Below are 27,295 nucleotides of genomic sequence, written 5' to 3' on the forward strand. Positions count from 1 at the left end.
AAGCTAAGGAATTGAAGATTGCAGTGGCATTAGGGACTACATCGGGTTTGTTTTATCGACATGTTTAACATTCTCAATATGTTTTCTATGTATGTTGTAACCTTAATTATGAGCTAAATTCTCTTTGCTTTCACTTGGATAATGAAACCTTGAAAATATGATTTGATTTATATTATTCGGATATTAATTGTTATTTATTTTATCATGCATATTTGATCATTTATTTGTATATGTTAAGTTTTTGCAATTAATTTTCCCATAACTAAGTTAATATTTTTAAAAGATCACTTTAATTATATTATCTTGAATCATAAATTTTTCATAACCATTGATATTTATGACTAGTAAAGGACAATATTCTAGGAATTTGGCAAAATAAAATACTAAAAATTTAACATGTATATTTTATATCGTACGACCAACTTACGATTCCTATTTGTTTTATTACCACTAAAATGAATAGTTTGATCAAATGTTTGCATGATACGAATTAATTATTGTTAATAAAATTGTTAATTGCATGACAATTGTTTTTAATTAATTTTATTATCAAAACGGTAAAAAATTTAGATCATGATTTTTAACCAATTTTAGAAATCGGTAAATAACTAATAATATCCATTGCACTTAATATAAATCATTCATTACTAAAAGGTGGAATTAAATCTAAGTGAAAGCATCCTTATCATTCTTGATTCTTAAAAACCAATTCTTGTTCTATATTTATTCTACACTTTAATTGTTAAAATTCTCATTATTGTCTTGTTACTAGAAATTCCCCCAAGTTACTTATCTTTTAAGTTAATTAGCGACAAATAGTCTAATATTAAATCATACTCGTTTCCCCAAGTGTTCGACATCCGTTCTTACCATTGCTATATTACAAATTCAATTAGGTACACTTGCCTAAGTCGATAGTAAATTCTAGTATCGGTAATTTCAACCTTATAAATTTAAGACTAGATAAATTTCACATCAATTCCAAATAACATTCTAAGTCATAAAGTATCCAATTTATATGACTTTGCATGGCTATAAAGTGTCCAAATCATAAACCCTAACATTTCACAATGCTACAAGTCACCAAATGCATGCATGGAGGAACGGAAAGGGCCAAGATTCTATATTTATAACTCTAAACACCCCAAAACGTCCAAAAAGGCAACTCATTATGTCTTGAGTACTCCATACTCATATAGACCAAAAATATGGGACTAAAAGCACATAAATTCTACCATTAGCAAGATCTAGATAGATAATCATCAAGTTTAGAACTTTATACCTCCTAGGGGTTACTCAAGAAGTGTACAACTTAGATCTACAAAGCTTGAACCTCTCATCTTGTTTTCCAATGGCTTCCTTCCCTCTACAATGGACACCAATCACAAAAATGAGCTGAAAACACCACCAATGGAGATTAGGGTTTGAAAGGAACGAAGTGGGAAATGGAGGCTGATGGGGTAAAAGGTCTTGGGGGTTAATGATGTTTAAATAGGGTGCAAACTTTAAAAATTAGGGTTTTTCTCCAACAGCGGCTACCACACCGTGGTGGTTCAACAAAAACTTGCGGCCCAAAAAGAATTGTCACGCCGTGGTGAGACTCCACCACACCGTGGCCACCTAGAAAACATTAAACATTTGCAATTTAGATTCATACCTGGAATGGGTGTTACATAAAGCGTAGTAAGTGAAGCTTAACTTACAAAATTTTTTAGTGAAAACCGGCAAGTTTGCAAGCAGAACTTCGACCTGAAAGCTTCTATTTTCCGGCTCTTTAATGCCTCAGAGCCTCACTAAGACGCTCCACCCCCCCCTCCCCCCGAAAACTTCTAAAAATGTTATCTATAGAGAGAGGAATATTTGGGAGTGATTTGTGATAGAGAAATTAGGTAAAATCATCTATTTATAGGTTGTTCAGGATCCTCTCATGTCGTGAGACATGGTGTCTCACGTCGTGAAACATCTTGTCACGTCGTGGCCTTGCGTAGATAGTAAGTAAAGACGCAGGTAAAAATCATAACTTTCGTATACGAGCTCCATTTTTTACGTCTTTATATCCATACGTAGCTATCGACGAGATCTACAACTTTTGTTTAGACTCCGTTGGCTAATTTTGACTTTATTTTTAAAGTTTTATTTTTAACAAACTTGGACTGTTAAAGTTTGTTAAAAACTCATAACTCTCTCGTTCGACGTCCGTTCTCGACTGTCTTTATATCGACAGACTCCTATTTACAAGATCTTAAATTCTCGTTTAGATCGTATTAGCTAAAAATCGGTAGATCTAAAATTTGATTTTTGAGCTATATACTACTATGTTGAATTGTTGAAATAACATAACTTTCTCAAATGAAGTTAGATTTAGACGTTCTCTATATGCAGACTCTCGGTTAATGACTACTACGACTTTCGTTTAGATCACTTAGGCTAAAAATTAATTTATCAAAGTTCACTTTTTACGATACGCAGAGTCGTGCCGGTTTAATCGCAAAACTTCGAAGAAGCATAACTTCTTCTTATGAAGTCGGATTTTAGCGTTCTTTATATGTACGGAATCCTTGTCACATATACTTTTACTTGGTTAAGATTATTATCCTAAATAATCTTCTATAAAAATTTCATTTTTATAGCTTATTCTATTTAATTGACTAGCACGAATCTGTGGGTGTTACAGTTATCTCCCCCTTAGGATGATTATGTCCAAGAATCATCAACAAAACAGGTGTTAGACCAAAGTTCTAGTAGGATCGATTGATTCTAAGCAGAAAAGCAAAAAATAACGTAATAAAGAACACAAGAATGGTTTAACTGATGTCGAATGATTAAGCTTTAACACCTCAGAAGAGCTCGATTAAGAACTTCGACTGTAGAGGTGTTTAGGGTTACAAAGCAATAATAATAATAATGACGACCGTATCTAAGGCATACATGCATGCACTATAAATAGCTTAACCCTAATCAATAATCACGGATGGACAGGCCCAATCCGGATATACAAAAACAAATCCCATGACGCAACACAAAATACTCAACAATCTCCCCCTTTGCGTCAATGGGGCCGAGAGCTCAGTTTGGTTGAGCTATAGAAGACTTCTTGATGGTCTTGAACACCTTCGATATAATGACCAGTAGAGTATGACGAAAAGTAATATACCACCGAAGCATGTCAGTGAAGTTCTTCTTGTCTGACTCATTGTTGTGCTTGCATCGATGGATAATATTGATTATGTGCTCCAAGCAGTCCGTTGAGAACAGATGCTTATCAACAAGAGCAAAAAGAAATTGTTAGCTTCGCCTCTTGTGAACATCACTGTGAGATGTGTAGAATCAATTTGACCCAGTTGCATCTTGTTCACATCTCCAGGCTTTACAGTTGGCTTCACAGTTGGTTTCTTCTTCAAAACACTAGCAATCTCCTGATCCATTGTAGCAACTTCATGGACATAGGAAGCCAACATCCTCTTCTGATGATCTAGGATCAGCTCATACTCCTTCGCATTAGTGAGCAAAATGTTGTACAATAAGATCCAATCATGAGGATTGAAGTTAGGAAGATCTGCCAGGGAAATCATAGAAACCGAGTTGTCTGAACCTCAGGTTATCTTGAAATGAACATTAACAAATTTCCCTGCAGGCGAAGGTTTCAGCACCTTGACTGTTGTAATCTTCTGTGCACTCCAAGTCAGATAGTGCGGCTGACCGAACTTGAGATAATAATCAATAAGTTCACGATCAACTTGAGGGTGAGGTGAGGGAACTTGAACTGTTGAATCAAAACAGTGAAAAGTAAATGCCTTTCGTGTTATAGGCATATCAAACTGTGAGTCCCTCGTATTCTCACAATCAAACGAAGCTACAGGTTCCACCCAGTACGTTCTTGGAAACTCTATAACTTCTTTGATCAGTGTTTCCCTAGTCCAAGGAGGAAACAAAGCCTTTTTGAAAATTAGAGCATCATGATCTTCCTTCTTCTTTCGCTCCCTCTCTTCTTCTTCCTTTACAACCCGAATGTTTTCATCTAACTCCTGATCAATTTTCTTCCGTTTCAGGGCATCAGCAATAGTTTCTTGATCTTCATCACTATCATCATGTTCATCAGCAAGACCTTTCTTCTTTTCTTGATTACCAGAACCCGAAGCTACATTACTCTTCGGTTCTGTTTTGACAATGACCTTCGGTTTAATAGGAGTAGTTTTCGGAGCACCGTCTCCCCCTTGTTGCGGAGTAACCAATCGCTCCGTAACACCCTTCATTTCACGTAGAAGTTCAATTGCAGGAAGAAGCTTGGAGGTCAGGTGATTCCGGATTGTCAGTGTAAGAATTGGATCATGAGCATGAAGAACATTGTGCTGCATATTAAGAACGTCACCAGCACAACTTCGAAAAACGGCACGCTCAGTTTTCAACAAAGAACTTTCCCGATCGGCTTGAGCCAGTTGAACCTTCTGGACTTCAACGGTAGTGGTTTGATGAGCAAGATCATCCATCAATTTGCTCTCCTTTGCTAAATCAGCATGGAGCTTTTCAAGACGAGAATTCACTGAGCTAAGAAGAGAAGTGTTCTCAGCTTGAATCTCAGACGAATAGTCTCGAATTTAGCTTGCTCCCCTTGAAGTGACCTTGAGAGAAAGTCAACCAATGCATTCACCTTAGCTGCATTCGCATCAGCATGACCCTTATGGGATTTATCACACCCCAAAACCGAGAACGGTAGAATACGTTCTGGGGTGGAGGACGTCATGTCAAGTATCACAACATATGCAGTATAGTAATCAAAGTACAACAACCATTGCATTAATAGTAATAATTTTACATAGGTTACATTTCATAGCATCATCAAAGTAAATACACAGAATAACATAGATGCAGCTTGGTTCTAGGCTGACTTCGCAAAAGCTCCCGGGATGTACCTGTCTATCGATGACCTGAGAATACAAGTTATTTTGAAAGCGAGTATCAGCATTTTTATAATGTTGGTGAGTTCATAAGTATTTAATGACATTAGTATAAATACATGTTTTATTCAAAATAACCTCATGAAAGGTGGTGGTTTAGAATCTACGGAGTACTAGAATTCTTTCTAGAAAATCCTATATTTTCTAAAAAAAAAGCAGTCTTCTACCAAGACCCAATTGTTTTATGTTTAAGGAGTAATTTCCCAAAAGTACTATCATTATCAAAACATATTTTTTACTTTAAAGGAGTTATGATAAAATCCTCAAGTAAAATGAAAAGGGAAATCATGTTTTTCCTCAGCAGAAAACACTGCTGGCTAAAAGTAAATAAAACCTAGACTCCAGGCGGGACGCCTCGCAAAGCTTAAAGGTAAATAAATCATAGACTTCAGGCGGGACGCCTTGCAAAGTCTAAAAATAAGTAAAACACAGACTACAGGAGGGTATCGAATGAACAATACGCCTGGCTCAGTCTGAAACAAGGATACACAGACCCCAGACAATATCAAATGAACGATACAGCTAGCAAGGTCTAAAACAAAGAAAATAAAACATAGACTCCAGGAAGGTATTGAATGGACAATATGCCTAGCAAAGTCTAACAAGGCAAATAGAACATAGACTCCAGGATGGTATTGAATGGACAATACGCCTAGCACAGTCTAACAAGGCAAATAAAACATAGACTCCATGGAGGTATTGAATGGACAATATGCCTAGCAAAGTCTAAAACAGAGAGTATATCCTTTTGCACTAGGATAAACACGGCGTGGAAACTCGCCGAACAGTATAACCGTAACTATGTGAATGTTTCACATAGTAAGGAAATCAAGGAAGTATCCTGTAATAGTATCTACTCATATAATATGTAATAGTACCTAATCATATAGGATCTATGTAATCGTATCTATGTACAAGTAATAGTATCTCTACATACACACATATGTAATCGTATCTATGTACAAGTATTCGTGTAATAGTATCTCCTAACTATTCCTATAATAGTTACTAATGTTTTAGGTATATGAATCATGGAAGGATGCCCTTGCTACCCAAAGGAAAAGAATTGGCTGATGGAAACCCTTATGACTATACGTGTATACATGATATATGACTAATATTTAAACGACCTTCGGACGGATAACCGTTACCCTTAAACCACATCCAAACAAGGAAAAGGAATGTCGGCGGGTTAGCCTTCCTAAGCCCTTTAAACATTACTTATATAACTATACATATACAGGCATGCATTTAACGATATAAAAGCATAAAAGAAACTTTGGTAAAACATTCGGAAAAACTTTATAAGTAAGCATTTACGACTTGATGTCAATTTATACAACAAGCTTTGAAAACCTTCGGAAAACCTTTGGAATACTTTTGATAATCTAAAAGGGAAATTCATACTTTAAACAAGATTTGAAAACAAAATTAGAAGACCTTTTTGCTGGATAAAGCAGTTTAACATGTATAAATCCATTTGCTATACAGTTATTAATCACATGTGATTGATATAATAACTCTATAGTTCAACTTGTATTCCCCCCCCCCCCCATAAAAGAAGTTAAAATCATTTAAAAGGTTGATTCAGGGGTATGAACTCACCTGCAGCGAGTGGATCAGATGGAAGTGTCGGTTGAGTGCTCGGTGTCAAGTGAAGACTTGAACACACTTAATGACCCTAGTAACATATGAAGACATATGTTTACATATAATTAGTGATTATAACACTAATTAAACACGTATAAACATCCTAATGCGTGGAAAAACACTTTGGTCAAGTGCTAGGAGGCTATTGGGTTGCAATAAAGGAGTGTATGGCTTTATACGGAAGTGTATGGTCAAATGACCATGTTTGTTGGAGTTTGCGGCCCAGGGGAGTTTACTCCTGGCCGTAAACTCTCAATTGGGTCACCAATTGGGTCTTAAAACTATTGTAACCTAAGTGGTTAAGTGTCCCAAGGCCTAAACAAGAGATTGGGTGAGTTTAAGGTCCCAAAAATGGTCTTGTGTGGAGTTTACGGCCTGGGGACCACTCCCCCATGAGTTTACGGCCGTAAACTCATGGCATAAAGTACCAAATCGTTGATTCAAGTCCCTAACTCATTGAGGTATAATTCTAGGTTAATGTCCAAGGCTAGGTGAGGTGATTAGGGCACATTTTGCACCATTTGAGGGAGTTTACGGCTGTAAACATAGAGTTTACGACCGTAAACTCTCACTTGGCCCTTCAATTCATGATTTAAGGTCTTATATGAAAGAATACAAGGTTCTATGCATTATTCCAAGCCATAGGGGGAAGTTAGGGCATCATTTGACCTCCTTAAGGGAGTTTACGGCCCAGGGACCAATCCTTGGGGGGTTTACGGCCGTAATCTCCTAAGGTCATGGTTTCCTTGGTGTTTAAGGTTCTTACTTCGATGGTGGTTGGTTCTAGATATTATCCCAAGCCATAGGAGGTGTTTAAGGGGCAATTTAACACCTTAAATGGTGTTCACGGCCTATGAAGAGGGTTTTACGGTACAAGAATGTTCTTGGGCAGTAAACTCATGTTTACTCCTCAAATGACATGATTTTGGTGTTCTAAACTCGTACAGGCAAGCCCTTAAGTCATAGCTAAGCACTAGGAGTGATTTGGAAGGGTTTTGGGGCTTCAAAACCCCATTTTTGGGTGTTTGCGGTCCAAGAGTGTTCTTGGGCCGTAAACACATGATTTTGGGGCTTTAGGATGATTTAAACACGAATTTACATGTATATCAAGCTAAACAACAAGCTAGGATAGTTTACTTACGATTATGGAGCTCGAGAGAGGCGTTTTTGGGTCAAAATCGGCTTTGTAGAGAGAGAGTAGAGAGAGTGTGGAAAGAGTGTAAATGAGGTGCACTCAACCCTTATATATGGTGAGTTTACTGTCCCGGAGTTTACCGCCCGGAGTTTACCGCCCGAGTTTACCGCCCGGAAACTCCATCTTATGAGGTTTATGGCTTGTTTTTTGGTGTTAGGGCTTTAGTGGTTACTTTCTAAGACTTTATCGTTAAGTATGAAAAGCTCGGAATACTAAAACGGATTTTTTTTAATTTGCTAAAAGATGGCGGAAATGAATTTGACTTCCAAATAAGGTGTTTAACTATAGAATTTATATATATGAAATATTCGGGTTGTCACATCATCCCCCCGTTAGAGGGAATTTCGTCCCGAAATTAGAGTTTAGGCAAGGAAGTAGGCATGAACAATCGGGTAAAGAGATGAGGGTACTTCCTATTCGAATGTTCCTCGCACTCCCAAGTGAACTCCGGTCTTCGCTTGGCGTTCCAGCGAACCTTCACTAACAGGATGCGGATTCGTTTCGTTCACTTGATCTCTCAGTTCACGATTTCCTACAGGTTCTTCTACGAAGTTAGGGTTCCCAATGATTTCCATCACGACGAGGGGGATCATACGAGTCGCGTCGGACAAACATCTTGTCCATGCTGGAGACGCGAATAGACTACGGCGGAGTTTATGGAATTCTACAAGTAGTCGAGGTCTGATGAGGGTTGGACCAATTCTTAAAAGAATCTCGGATGGTCATAAGCTCTCGGAAAGATAGAGCTTTTCAGTAAATAGAACATAAGGTACTTCTATGGTTAGATCATCACTTGGCGTGATCGCCATTCCGAAGTTCCAAAAGTTCTCTCTTACTGAGGGTGTAGTTCCCGGGTTGGTTCTTTAGAAGACTCAGGTTAACTTCGGATTCGTACTTCCTACTGATTGGCTTTCGGAGGTTTTCTGGATCATCGGATGTAATGGCTACTACTTGGTATTTATTGGTTACATGGCATCTATCTCGACCTAGTGCAAAAATGGACCTGCACTTCTAACTCTTGAGGTGTTTCTAACGGAAACTCTCAAGGTCGGTGAGATAGGGTTCTACCAGACGGTGCTTAGAAAATTTAAATTTTCATCATCGTCTAACAGGTGCTTTCACCGTATGATTCCTAAGTGGAAGGAATTATTCTCTTACTCGCTTCACTGTTTCATGGATAGCAGTCTCTGATCAGGGCTAACTTAACCCTTTGAGATTTTCTGAAGTGTTGGGCTATTTCAGGAGGTGGTTCTACTATCTCTTTTGAGATAGTATTCCTTGGAACACCTAGTAGCCCAACGAATCTCTAAGACATGCCCTGTTCTCTAAGGTGTGTTCATTCTAGTTGCAGAAAGTGCGTGTTCTTGTATAACCCATCGACTAACACCTAGACTGGTGTCGAACATATAATATCTTCGGGATCTGGGTTATAAGGCTTAACGCAACCCACTTTCGTACTTTATTCAAGTATTCTTGGTTGCGAGGGTTATCCTGTGGTTCTTGGCATTCTAGTATTCACTTCGGAGAATGCAGTCTATCGTCTACAGGGAGACGGTGACTTCTTTCATGTGAGGAGGCGGTGTGACCTAGGCACTACTCGTCGATAACTGGATAGACGAAGTGCCTGAGTAGTGCGAGTATCCCTTGCAACTACCCTTCCGGTGGTTCTGAGTTTTCTCGATCTAGATTAAATCTGGAGAGTATAGGGTTCCGTCACTTGGATTTTCTAATTTCCTCATCCACTCTTCTCAAAGTTTAACCTGTCATCACTTGCAGGTTTCCGGGATCTCTGCTGAGGTGCTTAAGTCGTGGGGTTAAGCGTGAATGGATGGCCGTAGTCCATGTCCTGACTCTTACGACTTGAGTTACTTTTCCTAACTGAGGGTGCTAGCTACTATGTTGGCTTAACCGGGATGATAACAAATTTCGAATTTGTGGTCATTTCAGTAGCTCAACCCGCAGTGGTTCTCTTGACTCCAACTCTTTTCCTATGGGATAGGATGAAGAGTTTTACTACAGGTTCGTGGTAGACCTCATACTCGGCTTAACCACTAATACTTGGTGTATGCAAGTTGTATATAATTGAGATCGACGGGATTTTCAGTTGTGTGGCTCCACCCCAAACCCACAACCCAACGAGGAACAGGGAGTAGGGAGGAAGCACACATCTAAATCTTATAGATTTAAATTATATACCACTCTTATGCATATACCCAGTAGTAGTACGTTACTGTGACATCCCCAATTTCTCGGCCAGAAAAGACCGATTTGTTTATGCTTGGTTTTTAAAATCAGAGTAATCTTTTAAAGAAAACAGTTGCGGAATTTGTTCCCAAAATATGATAAAGATTTATCAAAGCATTTCTTTAAAGAAATGTATTTTCATTATATAACAAAATCTCGGGATGTCATGTTCCGATACAGACACATAAGCATAAACAGAACTTACTTTATTTACACTAAAGATTTTACATCTCCTTTAATCTCTCCGTGAAATATATCTTTGTATCGATACCTGTGATACAAAGAAAACTGAGTGGGTCAGGCTTGGGAGCCTGGTGAGCATATAGGGTTTTCAACCCACAATAATATAATTATTATATTCAACCATCAAACAATCAACCCAATTACCCAACCCTATTATCTTCTTTATTTCTTAGGATTTTACCCTAAGAATTCAACTACCCGTCATTCATTCATTCCTAAGGATTGACCTAAGGAATTAGCACAAAATCTATTGCTACATCAGGCGCATCTACCAACACCATCCTTTAAGCGCCTCTGCCAGGATTACGTCATACACTATGAGGCGCGACTGCCAGGTTTATGACATTCTCTTTTAGGTGCATCTGCCGACATTATCTTATAAGCGCATCTGCCAGGATTATCCTATAAGCGCATCTGCCAGGATTACGACATTCACTACTTGGTGCATCTACCGATATTATTCTTAAGCGCATCTGCTAGTATTATGACATTCTCTAATTGGTGCATCTGCCAATATCATTCTTAATCATCTTTCATACCTCATCATATTATCATATACCATCTATCTCATCTACCCATGTTCTACCCAACATATTTGTAGATATAAAATACATATACAGTTTAACTCATTTAAAAACTATATAAAACATCCATTCCACACTCATCTCAAATAAACAACAATATATAAACACATAGCACGTATTTTATAACAAATACTTCATATTTATGTGTTAGAAGAAAGTAACTACACACTCACCCAAAAATATACTTAATACATTCACACAATACTTGTATTATACCCGTGTTTATGAAAGGGACTATACACCCACACATATAAACAACTTTATATTATACACATAGAACATATTTCATAGCAAATACTTAATATTTATGTGTTAGAAGAAAGTGACCACACACTCACTTGATCAGAAGATGATCGGACAGCACTACGGCTTGTAGAAGTAGTATTCTTCGGTAGATCTGGAAGATCTTCACAAAAACCGGATTCCTCGCGGGCGGAGCTTCGGCTCGGGAATTGCACTTCTCGGGATCTTCGGGGCCTCGGGACTTGCTTCGGGGCTCGGGAATGATACCGGGGCTTCGGGATAATTCTTGCACGAAAAACGATGCAAAAACGAGAGAGAAAGGGAAGAAATGAGCAAAGAACTCGGCTGCCCTCGACATCCTTTTATAGGGGGCTGGAACTTCAATTTACGCTGGGCGTAATGAGGATAGGATCGCTGACTCCCCCCCTTCGGATAATATCGGTATTTTATATTTAAATTAAATATCGAAAATATTTAATAAACTTCAAAAATTCATATCGTTCTCATACGAACTTCGTTTTCGACGTTCTTTATATCCCCTGGTAGGTGAGACTACGCTCTACAACTTTCGTTTAGACTCCGTCGGCTAATTTTGATTTCATTTTATTATTTATTTTTAGTAGGCCGGGACAAGAAAACTCCGTTATAAATTCATAACTTCTTCATCCGACGTCCGTTTTCGCCTGTATTTTTATCGTTTTACTAAAATTCACGAGATATTCGATTCTCGTTTAGATTGTTTCGGCTGAAAATCGCTCGGTCTCAAATCGAGTATTCGGGCTGCATACCGCTAAGTCGAAACTTCGAAAAATCATAACTTCCTCATACGAAGTCAGATTTGGGCGTTCTTTTTATGCACGCTCATGGTTTAACGAACTCTACGACTTTCGTTTAGATCGTTAAGGCTAAATATCACTATAACGTAAATTCACATTTTTACGTCGCGCTGTGTCGTGTCGGTTCTGTCGCGAAACTTCGACAGGTCATAACTTCTTCGTTATAACTCGGATTTCGGCGTTCTTTATATGTACGGAATCCTTGTAACATATACTACAACTTAGTTAAGATTATTCATCCTGAATAATCTTCTATAAAAAAGTCATTTTTGACGCTTATCGTCTCTAAATTGACTAGCCCTGATCTACGGGCGTTACAATTATCTCCCCCTTTGGATGATTACGTCCCGGAATCATATACGAAAATAGAACTTGTATAATGATTCCATACGCTATCTCTTGATCCTAGGTAATAACCGTAACTTCTATGTTTCCTCAAAAGAGTATTTAACTCTATGGATTTCTTGATCGCAGACGATGCTCAATCTTGCCTCTGCTTATCGTACTATGTTGTACTTTCAATCGTAACCTTCGAGTTACCAAATAAGTCCTTATTATGGACTCCTTTTTCTTTTTAGGATAAATATTTTCCTTTATCTATTGTAACAGACCGATGGGTCGTGCTCTACTGACCTCTCATCGCACGATGCGACGCTTAGACTCGGTCTTTTTAAAGTTAAATTCCAGAATGGAATATACCTTCCTTCATATTCTAATGTGATATAATCACATTTCAGCATGTAGCATTTCTAGCTACAAACTTTATGAACAACGAGTGCGATATCAATGATCGCATTAACTTCAATCTCTGACTTACGTCCGATGTTACTTCGAACTAGGTTCTCCGAACCACGTAACATACTCACCGCAGTCGGACTCCAATTGGATATGACCACTAGGGTCAGAACAAGAACCATCTTACTAGTCATTACCGAAACAATGGTAATGACACACTTGAACAAAACGGAATCAATTATTAGCTTCTTGGTAACCTTGTGACTTTCCCAGATCCAAGTGCGAGTCCTGTGCTTTCGGTAGTATATGCATCTACTACCTTTCACACCTACTCATACTCGTCCCAAGTATCGTCTCGTAGTCGACCAAGTCACCATAAAAGAAAATCATACAATCATTCAACACACCAGATAACAAAACTAGGGTTTATATTACTTTCTTGAAACTATTACACAAAAGTTCAAGTTCACCCTATACTATGCCTCTAATAGGCTACACCATAAGTTACTGTTCACATTGCTACTTCATAACTTGATCTTTGGATATAAAATCTTCATTCCTGATTCCTTGCATTGCCATCTGCTTTATCAAGGATCATCTGAAATGCTCTTGCCTTTAGCTTTGGCGACGCCTCTAGCCTTGCTGCTTGATTTTTCCTTGGGCAGTCTTGCTTGAAGTGCCCTTCTTCGTTACATTCGTAACACACCTTTTTGTTGAAAATACATTCATCGGCGTAGTGCCCATGCTTTCCACACTTGAAACATGTCACATCCGCGCCACATTTTCCTGAGTGCTTCTTCTTGCACTTATCGCACCACCTTTCCTCATCCCTTCCTCCTCCTCCAGACTTCGAGAATTTTATTTTCTCATTAGAACTTGAAGTTCCTTCTAACTTTCTCTTCTCGCCAACTTCAACCTTACTGTCAGTCCTCCCCTTGATCATATTCTCAACAGACTTGGCAGCCCAAATAGCTGCCTCTAGAGTAGGTGCCTGACGCACTGGCACCGTATACTCCCAAGGGAGTCCCTTTGCGTACCGGTCGACTTTTGTCAGTTCGTCTGGGACGATGTGCAAAGCAAACTCCATCTTGTCTGTGAAGGCATTAGTGTATTCATCCACTGACATGCTGCCTTTCTTCAATATCAGAAATTTGTTCTCCAACTCTAGCAGGTTTTGGGCCGAGCAGAACTTGCGCTTGAATTGCACCAAGAACTCTGCCCAGGTCAGTTGCAGTGGCTCATTAGGGCTTAGGATCTTCCCCAAAGTGTTCCACCAACGAACAGCCCCACCCCTGAACTGACGTAGTGCGAAAGTGGTCTGCAACTTGTCTCTGCAACCACACGTCATGAAGGCTAGCTCCATTTCCGATACCCAATCCATAACTCCGATCGGATCCTCCTTTCCAGTGAAGTCGATGGTTTGCAAGTCAGAAAATCCTTATACTTGCATCCCATTCCATCATTCCTTCCATTCTAGTTGTTTTTCCTAACTATCGGTGGGTTGGCTAGACCAACAGATCCACTGAAGTTTCCTCCTTCCGAGTGCCCTTCATTTAATTCAGGCTCTTCCACTTGAATTGACAGTTCTTCACGATTCTGTCGAAGCAGATGTCCCGTTTCATCCATCTGACGATCCAACATCGTCTGAATCATCAATTGTACACCAGCCATTGTTATTGGCTCAGGTGCTGCTGCTACGACAGGTATTTGCTCAATCACTGGTGGTTGATTCCTGTTTTCATCAGCATTATTCTCACCATTTTTGGATCTATATACCGAATAAGGTGAAATTAGATCCTTATTCACGATAGATATTCAAATCATCCTTATCACTCCGAAACGTTTACATGCTAGTTCTAAATTCGTAGACGTACGCTTAGAATCCTACACACATAAGGTTTCCAGATCCGGTCGGCAACAGACCATAGATCCGAACAAATAATATCATATATGGCAACAAATAACATTTAGCACATAAAAGCATTCTAGGCAACTTTCCTAAAATAAACTAGTGCTTGTGTCAATTTAGGTGTACTACCTAACATATTTTTGACACACTCCTCACGATCATTACTTAGCATTCTAAGTTTAAGTCTAGAAATTTCCTACAAAATTCCTAGTTCGCTTAAACTAATGCTCTGATACCAACTATGACATCCCCAATTTCTCGGCCAGAAAAGACCGATTTGTTTATGCTTGGTTTTTAAAATCAGAGTAATCTTTTAAAGAAAACAGTTGCGGAATTTGTTCCCAAAATATGATAAAGATTTATCAAAGCATTTCTTTAAAGAAATGTATTTTCATTATATAACAAAATCTCGGGATGTCATGTTCCGATACAGACACATAAGCATAAACAGAACTTACTTTATTTACACTAAAGATTTTACATCTCCTTTAATCTCTCCGTGAAATATATCTTTGTATCGATACCTGTGATACAAAGAAAACTGAGTGGGTCAGGCTTGGGAGCCTGGTGAGCATATAGGGTTTTCAACCCACAATAATATAATTATTATATTCAACCATCAAACAATCAACCCAATTACCCAACCCTATTATCTTCTTTATTTCTTCGGATTTTACCCTAAGAATTCAACTACCCGTCATTCATTCATTCCTAAGGATTGACCTAAGGAATTAGCACAAAATCTATTGCTACATCAGGCGCATCTACCAACATCATCCTTTAAGCGCCTCTACCAGGATTACGTCATACACTATGAGGCGCGACTGCCAGGTTTATGACATTCTCTTTTAGGTGCATCTGCCGACATTATCTTATAAGCGCATCTGCCAGGATTATCCTATACGCGCATCTGCCAGGATTACGACATTCACTACTTGGTGCATCTACCGATATTATTCTTAAGCGCATCTGCTAGTATTATGACATTCTCTAATTGGTGCATCTGCCAATATCATTCTTAATCATCTTTCATACCTCATCATATTATCACATACCATCTATCTCATCTACCCATGTTCTACCCAACATATTTGTAGATATAAAATACATATACAGTTTAACTCATTTAAAAACTATATAAAACATCCATTCCACACTCATCGCAAATAAACAACAATATATAAACACATAGCACGTATTTTATAACAAATACTTCATATTTATGTGTTAGAAGAAAGTAACTACACACTCACCCAAACATATACTTAATACATTCAAACAATACTTGTATTATACCCGTGTTTATGAAAGGGACTATACACCCACACATATAAACAACTTTATATTATACACATAGCACGTATTTCATAGCAAATACTTAATATTTATGTGTTAGAAGAAAGTGACCACACACTCACTTGATCAGAAGATGATCGGACAGCACTACGGCTTGTAGAAGTAGTATTCTTCGGTAGATCTGGAAGATCTTCACAAAAACCGGATTCCTCGCGGGCAGAGCTTCGGCTCGAGAATTGCACTTCTCGGGATCTTCGGGGCCTTGGGACTTGCTTCGGGGCTCGGGAATGATACCGGGGCTTCGGGATAATTCTTGCACGAAAAACGATGCAAAAACGCGAGAGAAATGGAAGAAATGAGCAAAGAACTCGGCTGCCCTCGACATCCTTTTATAGGGGGCTGGAACTTCGATTTACGCTGGGCGTAATATGAAATTACGCTGGGCGTAATGAGGATAGGATCGCTGACTCCCCCCCTTCGAATAATATCGGTATTTTATATTTAAATTAAATATCGAAAATATTTAATAAACTTCAAAAATTCATATCTTTCTCATACGAACTCCGTTTTCGACGTTCTTTATATCCCCGCGTAGGTGAGACTACGCTCTACAACTTTCGTTTAGACTCCGTCGGCTATTTTTGATTTCATTTTTATTATTTATTTTTAGTAGGCCGGGACAAGAAAACTCCGTTATAAATCCATAACTTCTTCATCCGACGTCCGTTTTCGCCTGTATTTTTATCGTTTTACTAAAATTAACGAGATCTTCGATTCTCGTTTAGATTGTTTCGGCTGAAAACCGCTCGGTCTCAAATCGAGTATTCGGGCTGCATACCGCTAAGTCGAAACTTCGAAAAATCATAACTTCCTCATACGAAGTCAGATTTGGGCGTTCTTTTTATGCACGCTCACGGTTTAACGAACTCTACGACTTTCGTTTAGATCGCTAAGGCTAAATATCACTCTAACGTAAATTCACCTTTTTACATCGCGCTGTGTCGTACCGGTGCTGTCGCGAAACTTCGACAGGTCATAACTTCTTCGTTATAACTCGGATTTCGGCGTTCTTTATATGTACGGAATCCTTGTAATATATACTACAACTTAGTTAAGATTATTCATCCTGAATAATCTTCTATAAAAAAGTCATTTTTGACGCTTATCGTCTCTAAATTGACTAGCCCTGATCTACGGGCGTTACAGTTACTCCCATGAGTTCTTTCTCTTGATTTCACGAACCTGATCGTTGTGGTGCAGTTGGTCTTTCTGAGGGTCTACTGAGTAGGCTTCGGGCGGTTGTTGTCTTCCTGAGGATTTGAGGTGTCTTCTACTTCTGGTTTTATCTGTCTAAGGAGGGGTTGGTTAACAGCATGCGGTACCCTTCTCCTGGGTACTCCGGAAGGTTTGGATAAGAGAGACGGCTGACGGTTCGCATTAGGTTTTATTATTAGGTTCGAAAGAACCTTTATTTGACGAATTGGCTATGGTGAAAGTTCTCTTTACACAGCACTTGGAATTTTCACATGGTTGCGCTAAGTCGAACCATGATTGATGGAAGTGTCGAATTTAACAAACATCGACATAACATGGAATAATTATCGATAGGACCATGTGCTGAACGGGGCACACAAGTTCTTGGCGTCTCGGGTTTCGTCCGTGGTATCACTGTCATGGATACTTGGACCGATGGAACCGACGCGGAACTCTAGGGGGTCCAGATGTTTCGGAATGATGTACTTTTCATTAATGGATTTCTCACGAGGCCTCTCTATAATCGCCTAGTATACACTAGTCATGTATAATTAAGGTGGAAAGGACTGTTGACTGAGCGACTCTGCCCTAAATCCACAACCCAACGAGGAACAGGAAATAAGGCAGCATCACTCACTTGAGGTCTATCAATCTTAATTATACATGGCCTTAACGTATATATCGAGCCATTATAGCTTTACCTGATGGATTTTTGAATTTTACAACAGTGCTGCGACTTTCACCTTAACGAGAGAGTAATTTTAATTAGAATTAATCATTTAATGTTTTCGGTTAACTACTCGGGATCGAGAGAGACGTACCAAAATTTTATCGGGTTCCTTGATGTTCTCCTCAGGCACTAGGGTTAGACTCCTCCTGCGCCCTTGTCACTTCTTTCAGTTGGGCAGTCCCTCTTGAAGTGTCCCATTTCACCACATAAGTGGCACACTGGACTGGTCCCCACATTGGTGGTTGATGTAATGAACTCAACCGGGGTTCTACAGACGCGAGCGGTATGCCCCTTCATGTTCCACCTAACACAAAAGAGTTCTCGGCAGATACCATGGTAATGGTAGCTACACTCGCTGCAGCGGGGAAGGCTTCCTAGGTATGGCCTTCTAGGTGTCGGAATGGAAGGGTTGGCAGGGGTATTGACTGCCTCAGCTCGTTACCCTTCGGAAAGTCCTTGAGCCGAGGTACTTCCCTCCTCGTTCTTGAACTTTCTCTTCAGTGGATTTGGTTGGGGTTCTTGGGTGGTCGGGTACACGGGTGTTGGTTGCTGCTGCCCATTGCTTTGATCGGAAATCCTGATAGGGATCCTGCTAACATTGGCGTTGTTAGCATTCAGATGAGCTATGATAGCTGCTACGGCTGCTGAGACTGCAGCTTGAAACGTAGCTTCATCGAATAGGAGAGTCGGTGCCTTGCCAGCGGGCTGGTTACGTTTCTTTGGAGGCATGGTTTTTCCTACACGAAAAGGAACACAAGCTGATGAGAGGCGATGGTTAACCCTAGACGTATCTTTCTTACTATGATAGGCATAAATTTTCCCGCGCCTCGAGTTATGGTTATCTGAGTGTCGACCTACATCCCTATGATGCAGTCCGGGTAACAAGGTAGGAGTAAGTGTATCGGAAAGCCATAAGATGGGAGTCGTTCCTACTAAGTTATCTTTATACTGGAGAGATTCGCTCTCCGACCTTGGAAAGATTTGAGGACAGTTCGGAACGAAGATCACGGAAGAAAAGGCTCATGAAGACTTATGGCTAAACACTCTCAATCGAGGTTTTGGGATCCGATCTAATCGTATTACTTGCGATGGGAAAGACGATTTACCTAACACATAGTGTGAGTATTGTAATCACTAACTCACTAAATTGTATCATTTTACGGGTTTATTAGCGTGGCGATAAGGAGGAAAAGACACTACTCGGGTTCCATGCATTGGCTCCCTCTGCCCACCTCTTATCCTTGATTGGGAATCGGCGTTGGTTTTCTTCGGGTATTTACCTAGGGTTCTCTTCTCTTGCAGGCTTATTGAATCTCTGCTCCGCCTCACTTCTGAATCTGACTCTGAGTGTCATCACTTCAGGATGGATGACTGGAATCTCAGAAGTTTAGGCGAATTCCCCACTGATGTCCCTAACAGGTATAGGTACTTGGTGGTTTCAATAGTCTCGTTCCGGTTCATTTATTTCCTAATTGGAAATCTTCTCAATGAACCTCTTATGGGTCTGGATCAACCCTTCTGCCGATCACTGAAGTGGATAAGGTTTTCTATAGGATTCGTGCGAGAATGGGAATGTCTAAAGAATCCTAAGAGATTATTAAAACATTTTACTGGGTGATCCATATCGAGTCCTGCTTCAATTACATAGTGTACACAAATCATTTATAACTTAGATCTGTTAGGCCTTCGAATATGTGATACTACCCTATATCCACATCCAAACAAGGAAAAGTAAGTAGAGCGAAATCACACATTCTTAGCCTATGGGATCCTTACTATATATAATCGTGGAAGTATACACTCTGTAATCATAGGTCTATCAATATGGATCTCTTTTAGTTTTTCACGCAAGGTTATCTATGGTTCCTAAAATACCCCTATGGTATTTTAATTACGTGTTTGATTCTTAACTTTTGAATATGCTTCTGGGTTAATTGTTAGTCTTTCAGCATCCTAAAATACTCCTATAGTATTTTAAACTTTATGTTTGGCTCTAGCATTCCTATTTGGTAAGTTTCAGACCTGTTGCAACACCACCATCACTCCCAAGCACACGTTCATCGCATCTCGAATAAATGTAGTTGATCAGGTTACATTTATTCCAGCTTACGATTACATAACTGCCCAGGTTTGACGGTAATGGTCAACATCCGAAGACTTTTATTCTTGTTCTTCCTATGATACTTTGTTCGGGTGTTTAGATTCTGGATGTTCTTATACTTTTGTAAAATATGGTTATATTTTAAAGTATAATTCTTGGTCAGAGTGTTTTATCCCAAATGTATTTATAGGTTGTATATCTTTTATGATTAGATATACTGAGCTCACTATAAACAATGCTCTGATACCAATCTGTCACACCCCAAAACCGAGAACGGCGGAATACGTTCTGGGGTGGAGGACGTCATGTCAAGTATCACAACATATGCAGTATAGTAATCAAAGTACAACAACCATTGCATTAATAGTAATAATTTTACATAGGTTACATTTCATAGCATCATCAAAGTAAATACACAGAATAACATAGATGCAGCTTGGTTCTAGGTTGACTTCGCAAAAGCTCCCGGGATGTACATGTCTATCGATGACCTGAGAATACAAGTTATTTTGAAAGCGAGTATCAGCATTTTTATAATGCTGGTGAGTTCATAAGTATTTAATGACATTATTATAAATACATGTTTTATTCAAAATAACCTCATGAAAGGTGGTGGTTTAGAATCTACGGAGTACTAGAATTCTTTCCAGAAAATCCTATATTTTCTAAATAAAAGCAGTCTTCTACCATGACCCAATTGTTTTAAGTTTAAGGAGTAATTTCCAAAAAGTACTATCATTATCAAAACATAGTTTTTACTTTAAAGGAGTTATGATAAAAGCCTCAAGAAAAATGAAAAGGGAAATCATGTTTTTCCTCAGCAGAAAACACTGCTGGCGAAAAGTAAATAAAACCTAGACTCCAGGCGGGACGCCTTGCAAAGTCTAAAAATAAGTAAAACACAGACTCCAGGAGGGTATCGAATGAACAATACGCCTGGCTCAGTCTGAAACAAGGATACACAGACCCCAGACAGTATCAAATGAACGATACAGCTAGCAAGGTCTAAAACAAAGAAAATAAAACATAGACTCCAGGAAGTTATTGACTGGACAATACGCCTAGCAAAGTCTAACAAGGCAAATAGAACATAGACTCCAGGATGGTATTGAATGGACAATACGCCTAGCAAAGTCTAACAAGGCAAATAAAACATAGACTCCAGGGAGGTATTGAATGGACAATACGCCTAGCAAAGTCTAAAACAGAGAGTATATCCTTTTGCACTAGGATAAACACGGCGTGGAAACTCGCCGAACAGTATAACCGTAACTATGTGAATGTTTCACATAGTAAGGAAAATAAGGAAGTCCTGTAATAGTATCTACTCATATAATATGTAATAGTACCTAATCATATAGGATCTATGTACAAGTAATAGTATCTCTACATACACACATATGTAATCGTATCTATGTACAAGTATTCGTGTAATAGTATCGCCTAACTATTCCTATAATAGTTACTAATGTTTTAGGTATATGAATCATGGAAGGATGCCCTTGCTAAGGTCATGGTTTCCTTGGTGTTTAAGGTTCCTACTTCGATGGTTGTTGGTTCTAGATATTATCCCAAGCCATAGGAGGTGTTTAAGGGGAAATTTAACACCTTAAATGGTGTTCACGGCCTATGAAGAGGGGTTTACGGTCCAAGAATGTTCTTGGGCGGTAAAATCATGTTTACTCCTCGAATGATAAGATTTTGGTGTTCTAAACTCGTACAGGCAAGCCCTTAAGTCATAGCTAAGCACTAGGAGTGATTTGGAAGGGTTTTGGGGCTTCAAAACCCCATTTATGGGTGTTTGCGGTCCAAGAGTGTTCTTGGGCTGTAAACACATGATTTTGGGGCTTTAGGATGATTTAAACACGAATTTACATGTATATCAAGCTAAACAACAAGCTAGGATAGTTTACTTACGATTATGGAGCTCGAAAGAGGCATTTTTGGGTCACAATCGGCTTTGTAGAGAGAGAGAGTAGAAAGAGTGTGGAAAGAGTGTAAATGAGGTGCACTCAACCCTTATATAGGGTGAGTTTACTGCCCCGGAGTTTACCGCCCGGAGTTTACCGCCCGAGTTTACCGCCCGGAAACTCCATCTTATGAGGTTTATGGCTTGTTTTTTGGTGTTAGGGCTTTAGTGGTTACTTTCTAAGACTTGATCGTTAAGTATGAAAAGCTCGGAATACTAAAACGGATTTTTTTAAATTTGCTAAAAGATGGCGGAAATGAATTTGACTTCCAAATAAGGTGTTTGACTGTAGAATTTATATATATGAAATATTCGGGTTGTCACAGGATTCAAGAAAGATCTGGGAATTGTGAATGAGTTCCGCAACATTGGTTGTAGCCTTCTGGCATGAAGATGTGGATGGTTCAACCGCCTTCGTTGATTTATCAATTGCTCCTGTATATTGTTCAAAATCAGTGTCCAGGAAAGCCTTCAGCACAACATCATTGTACTTCGAAGAAGAGGCGAGAAATCGATCAAGTTTATCATCGAGACTCTGCACTTGTTGTTTGGTTACCGGAGCCTCTTCATCTTCATCAGTGGGAAGTCTATAAGGACTGTAATAGGTTGAGTCAAACTCAAAATTGTCACCACCGAGAGTAGGACCAGAATCAGTTGAGGGTGAGGGTGAAAGAGGTTTGGATGTAACATGGGTTTCAGTTTCAGATTAGCCCCCATATCAGATACGTTGACGTTTACTGGAGGTTCAGTTGTAGTGGTGGAGATAGGAGTAGTTGTGGTAGTTGCTAGTGAAAAAATGGGAGGTGGTAAAGGAGTTGTAGAGATTGGTATTGTACTAACTGGTGGTGGTGATGGAACAGTAGTGGTAGGTTGAGTTGTAGGAGTTGGTGGAATTGGAGCAACCGAAACTGGAACAGTAGTCTTCGGTGGAGATGGAGGAGGAGTTGGAATTTTGTCATTGAGTTGTTCAGTAGGAGTTGGAAAATGAGGATGTGTATTACCTCTTGGTAAACCGTCATGCTGAACTTCTTCTTCCGCAACAGCTAATTTCTCCTCATCATGTTCTGAGCTTGAAGGGGTAGGACTCATTGGTTTCCTTGCCATTTTCTTGACTTTCTTTGGAGCCGAAGAATCAGCCTTTTCAGCCTTTCGCTTTTTGGACTTGACAAGCTTAGAAGAAGGACCTTTGGTTTCCACATTCTTGGAATCTGCCCTCTTCCCTCGCTTTGCTGGCTTTTCCACAGCATCTAAGGCAGCCTGATGTTCAGGAGTCAGTTCTCTTGGGCCCTTGGGAGTAAGCTTCCGGTAGTCAGCCATCACATGACTTTCGCTCGACACACACCTGTACATTGTTTCAGGTATCGAACCATTATGAGAAAACTTGGTGGCATCTGAGAAGATAATCTTCTTTGTATGAAAAGTAGCCACAGAGGAGAGCATTGCATCTTTCATAACTGGAATCTGTAAGTTCTCAATGGCCCGTCGGGTGATGATGGTCCAGAATCGACCACAGGAAATCTCTGAATGTCTCGTTGAGGAGTTGAGACTTTGCACCAGTTGCGACCAAATAATAGAGCCATAATCCAGGTTAATACCATTGTAGAGACCATATAGAATGGTCATAAAACCCTTACTTGTACCATATGACCCAGCTACCCGTTCCGCCAAACCCTTGTTGATAAGAGTGAGTAACTCATTCCATTGTTGCGGCAAACAGGACTTCTTAAACTTTGTCACTGTTGTAAGGACATCAGTATATCCCATCTCATAAAACATTATAAACAACTGGGTTGTGGTGATGAAATCAGGAGAGATGACAGAAGCATCGACGGCAAGCCCTAACAGGGAGCATAATCGGGCTTTCGAAATAGATGCCTTGTGATTGAAGATTTGAAAATAAATCCTCTCCTGGTTCTTATCGTAAGACACAATAGAGTACACTTGTGACAGCAGAGACATGGGAACAGATTCCACCTGCGTAAGAGCGATAACCAGTGGAGAGTACTTGAGACATTCGACAACGTGGAGCATGTACGAATCATACAAAAAGGGGTTTAGTTGAATGATCAGATTCTGATTAGGTTTGATCACAAGCAATGACGATGAAGCAGTTTGATCTTGAAGAGATGATGATTCCGCCATTGTTGATGTTAGGAAGAAGATGAACAGTTAAAGATCGCCTGTTGTATTTGAGAGAGTTTGAAGAAGGTTAAAAGGTACAATAGGTGCGAGAAACCCTTTATATACCGTTGCCAGGAGAGAGAAAGAATCTCTGTGATGATGATACGATCACTGAAACGTCGCCTGAAAAAGCGCGATTTGACAGCTTGGTTTCCCCAGATATACGTCATCAAGCGTGGGTTTAGGAACCGTTTCAAATTCACACGCCCAATATGAATGGTTATCCGATGCCGCGATTCAAAATCTTATCCACATATCATCTTTTCAAATTCACTTTCGCTCCATATGTCAAAATAACCACTTTCGCTCCAAAAAAAACTTTTAACGGGCCATAAGGAACATCAACCAGAATTTTGGAAAATCACAAAGAATCTTCGTGTAAGAGTGTGCCAAAAATAAAGAAATAAAGCAAAATGTATATAGGATGTGAGTGATGTCTTTAATAAGACATGAAGCAGATGATTCCGGGCAAGAATCTCTTCCTTCAAAGTCAAGAGAGACTTGAAGTGCTTGTGTGGTTCCCCGAGAAAATACGATCGAGTGTTTGTAAAGAAACACCGAAAGGCTTCTTTTCAAATAATGGGTCTAAAGGGTGGCTTATCTTCAACCGAACATCGATACTTAACATAAGACCGAAAGTTGGATGAAGTACTTGTGAGACCGATATGGTCTGTTGAACAAGTAGGTTGGATAGAATTTGTTGTGACTAATGATGTTATAAAAATCTCAAAAACAAAAACCAAACTCGATCTTTTTGGGAAGAAATGCCTTGGTGTTAGACAATTTCATAAAGACCACTCAAAAAATAAAATGAGATTTCGTTAGGTAACAAGTGAGATCTTGAATATAAATATTCACCGTCAATTCATTATTGGTGTTGGATTTTGGGTCTCACTTAGCACGTGGTGTACGCATCTAAGATCATAAACACAGATTTTGTGTAACCATAAACCTCAGTGGTAATATCTGAGAGTCTCAAGGGTTACCTTGGTGAAACGAAAGTTGATGGAGAATATAGAGGAGGTGGTTAAGGAACCGAAAGTACCGCTGCTATATAAAAGTGACAAAGCAGAAAACTCTTAACTGATTTGAGAAGAGTACGGTAGCTCATGACTTGAGTGAATTTAGCAGCCTGATTGGGAAGAAACGATAGGTATAGATCGCATCATTAATGTGACAACCATCAAATTTCGGTCAAGTCAAAGTCAAACAAAGTCAACTAGTCAAACCGGTCAACTCCATTAACCCTTGTATGATAGGGTTTACGTTATGTAATCACTGTATAATTCCCTATTTTAATGAGAAAACATCATTTGGAAAGTTCATGTGTTTGATTTTCCTTAGCCTTAACAGTGCTAAACAATGAACCAAAGCGATAAAACACTATTGCACAATCATCGGGATTGTGTAGGACACTAAATCATGGCTTAACGGGGTCTATGGACCTTGCGTTGCGAAGCCGGACACTCAAAAAGATCACAAACGAAACCTCTCGCAATCTCATTCAAACCCTACTCAAGATTACTTGACGCTAATAGGATCGAAACTCATACACTACGATATAAATTGACGTTAATAGCAACATAGTATAGTACAACGTTATAACTATAACAAATTAAATTATGATATCATATTAAAATCAAATCAAAGTATAATGCTCTAATTAAATTTAAAAGAATCAAACTTGAATGCTATAATTAAACTTCAAAGCAAAGTAGATTGTTATAATCAAATAATAACTCATCTTTTATAAAACTCCATTTTTATAAACTTTACATTAAATTTTATAAAACTCTATTTTTATAAACTTTACATTAAATTTTATAAAACTCTTATATTAATTATGTAAAAGATGCTTGTGTTAGTGGGAAATTATGAAGACCACCAAAAGCAAAAAGATTATTCCCATGGTCTCCCACTCACACCTCCCATCCACTTTCCTTTCCTTTTTCTCCCAACACATTATTCTCTTCACCACTTAAACCTTCTCTATTCTTTCTCTCACTCTCAATCTCGAAATTTCCTCCAAGAATACTCATATTCCATCCAAGAACAATCTATTATACTCAAATCTTCATCCCTCTTGAAGCATTCATCAAGGTATGTTGTTAAAAGTTTCATATTCATACAAGAAACAAATTAAATCCACCAAAATATCTAAAACTCATTTTATGCATAAACCTGATTTTTCTCAGAATCCCATCAATAAAATAAGAAGTTCTGGAAATTTTCAGAAAATAATTTATTTTTATTGAATTACTATAATTATTGCAATAAAGTAGGGCAATAATTCACATAAAATACTTTTTGCATTCAATAAATTCTGAGAAAATTCTGGGATGACCTGTATACTGATTAAACATGATATATGAAGTTTCATGCATTTATATTACTTTTTACTATTATTTATGATTTTATTGATTAATTAATAATGAAATATATAAAAAATACTTCACATAGTCACAAATATCTGAAACTTATACACTGAGCTCTACATCATGTTATAAAACTATGGTTAATTTTACAGATTTTTTGAGAATCATTTACTATTTTTCCCGAATTTTGTGTTGTTTAATCATTAAAATATTAAATAAATACTAAAACAGTTCAGAAAATATACAAATTTTACAGTAATTCAGATTGTATGCAATAATGATTTCCTAATAAATTCATAATTTTTCAATACTGTTTACTATTTAAAACTATTTTCCTAAGTATTTAGGCATGTAAAAATGCATTTTAATGATTATTTCATATAAATAATTGTTAAAATCTGTAAATACTTATAATTGGGCAAGTTATTATTTTAATAAGAAATTATTAAAATCTGGCCTAAATTGAAAATATAAATTAATTATGCAAAGTAAGTAATTCAATTTAAAATTCATTTAACAAATAAATACCTTAATATTATAATCAAAATGAATTATTGTTAATTCATCTAATATAAGAATATGTGTCTAATTATTTGTATTAATACTCCATTCTCGTTTAGCAGTTCCTAAACCAAAACTATTAATTATATTAGGTTCTACGCCATTTTGACCCGAATCGTCTATCGTACGACACACGCATTTCATTTTGGGACTAATGTGAGTAATCTACCCCATATTTTATAATTTTCAATACTTTTGGGGTGTATCATGTGGTTCTAATATATTCCAACTTCA

This window comes from Lactuca virosa, chromosome 6 (genome assembly GCF_052849685.1).
Source record: "Lactuca virosa cultivar CGN04683 chromosome 6, Lactuca_virosa_CGN04683_v6, whole genome shotgun sequence".
Taxonomy (NCBI): domain Eukaryota; kingdom Viridiplantae; phylum Streptophyta; class Magnoliopsida; order Asterales; family Asteraceae; genus Lactuca; species Lactuca virosa.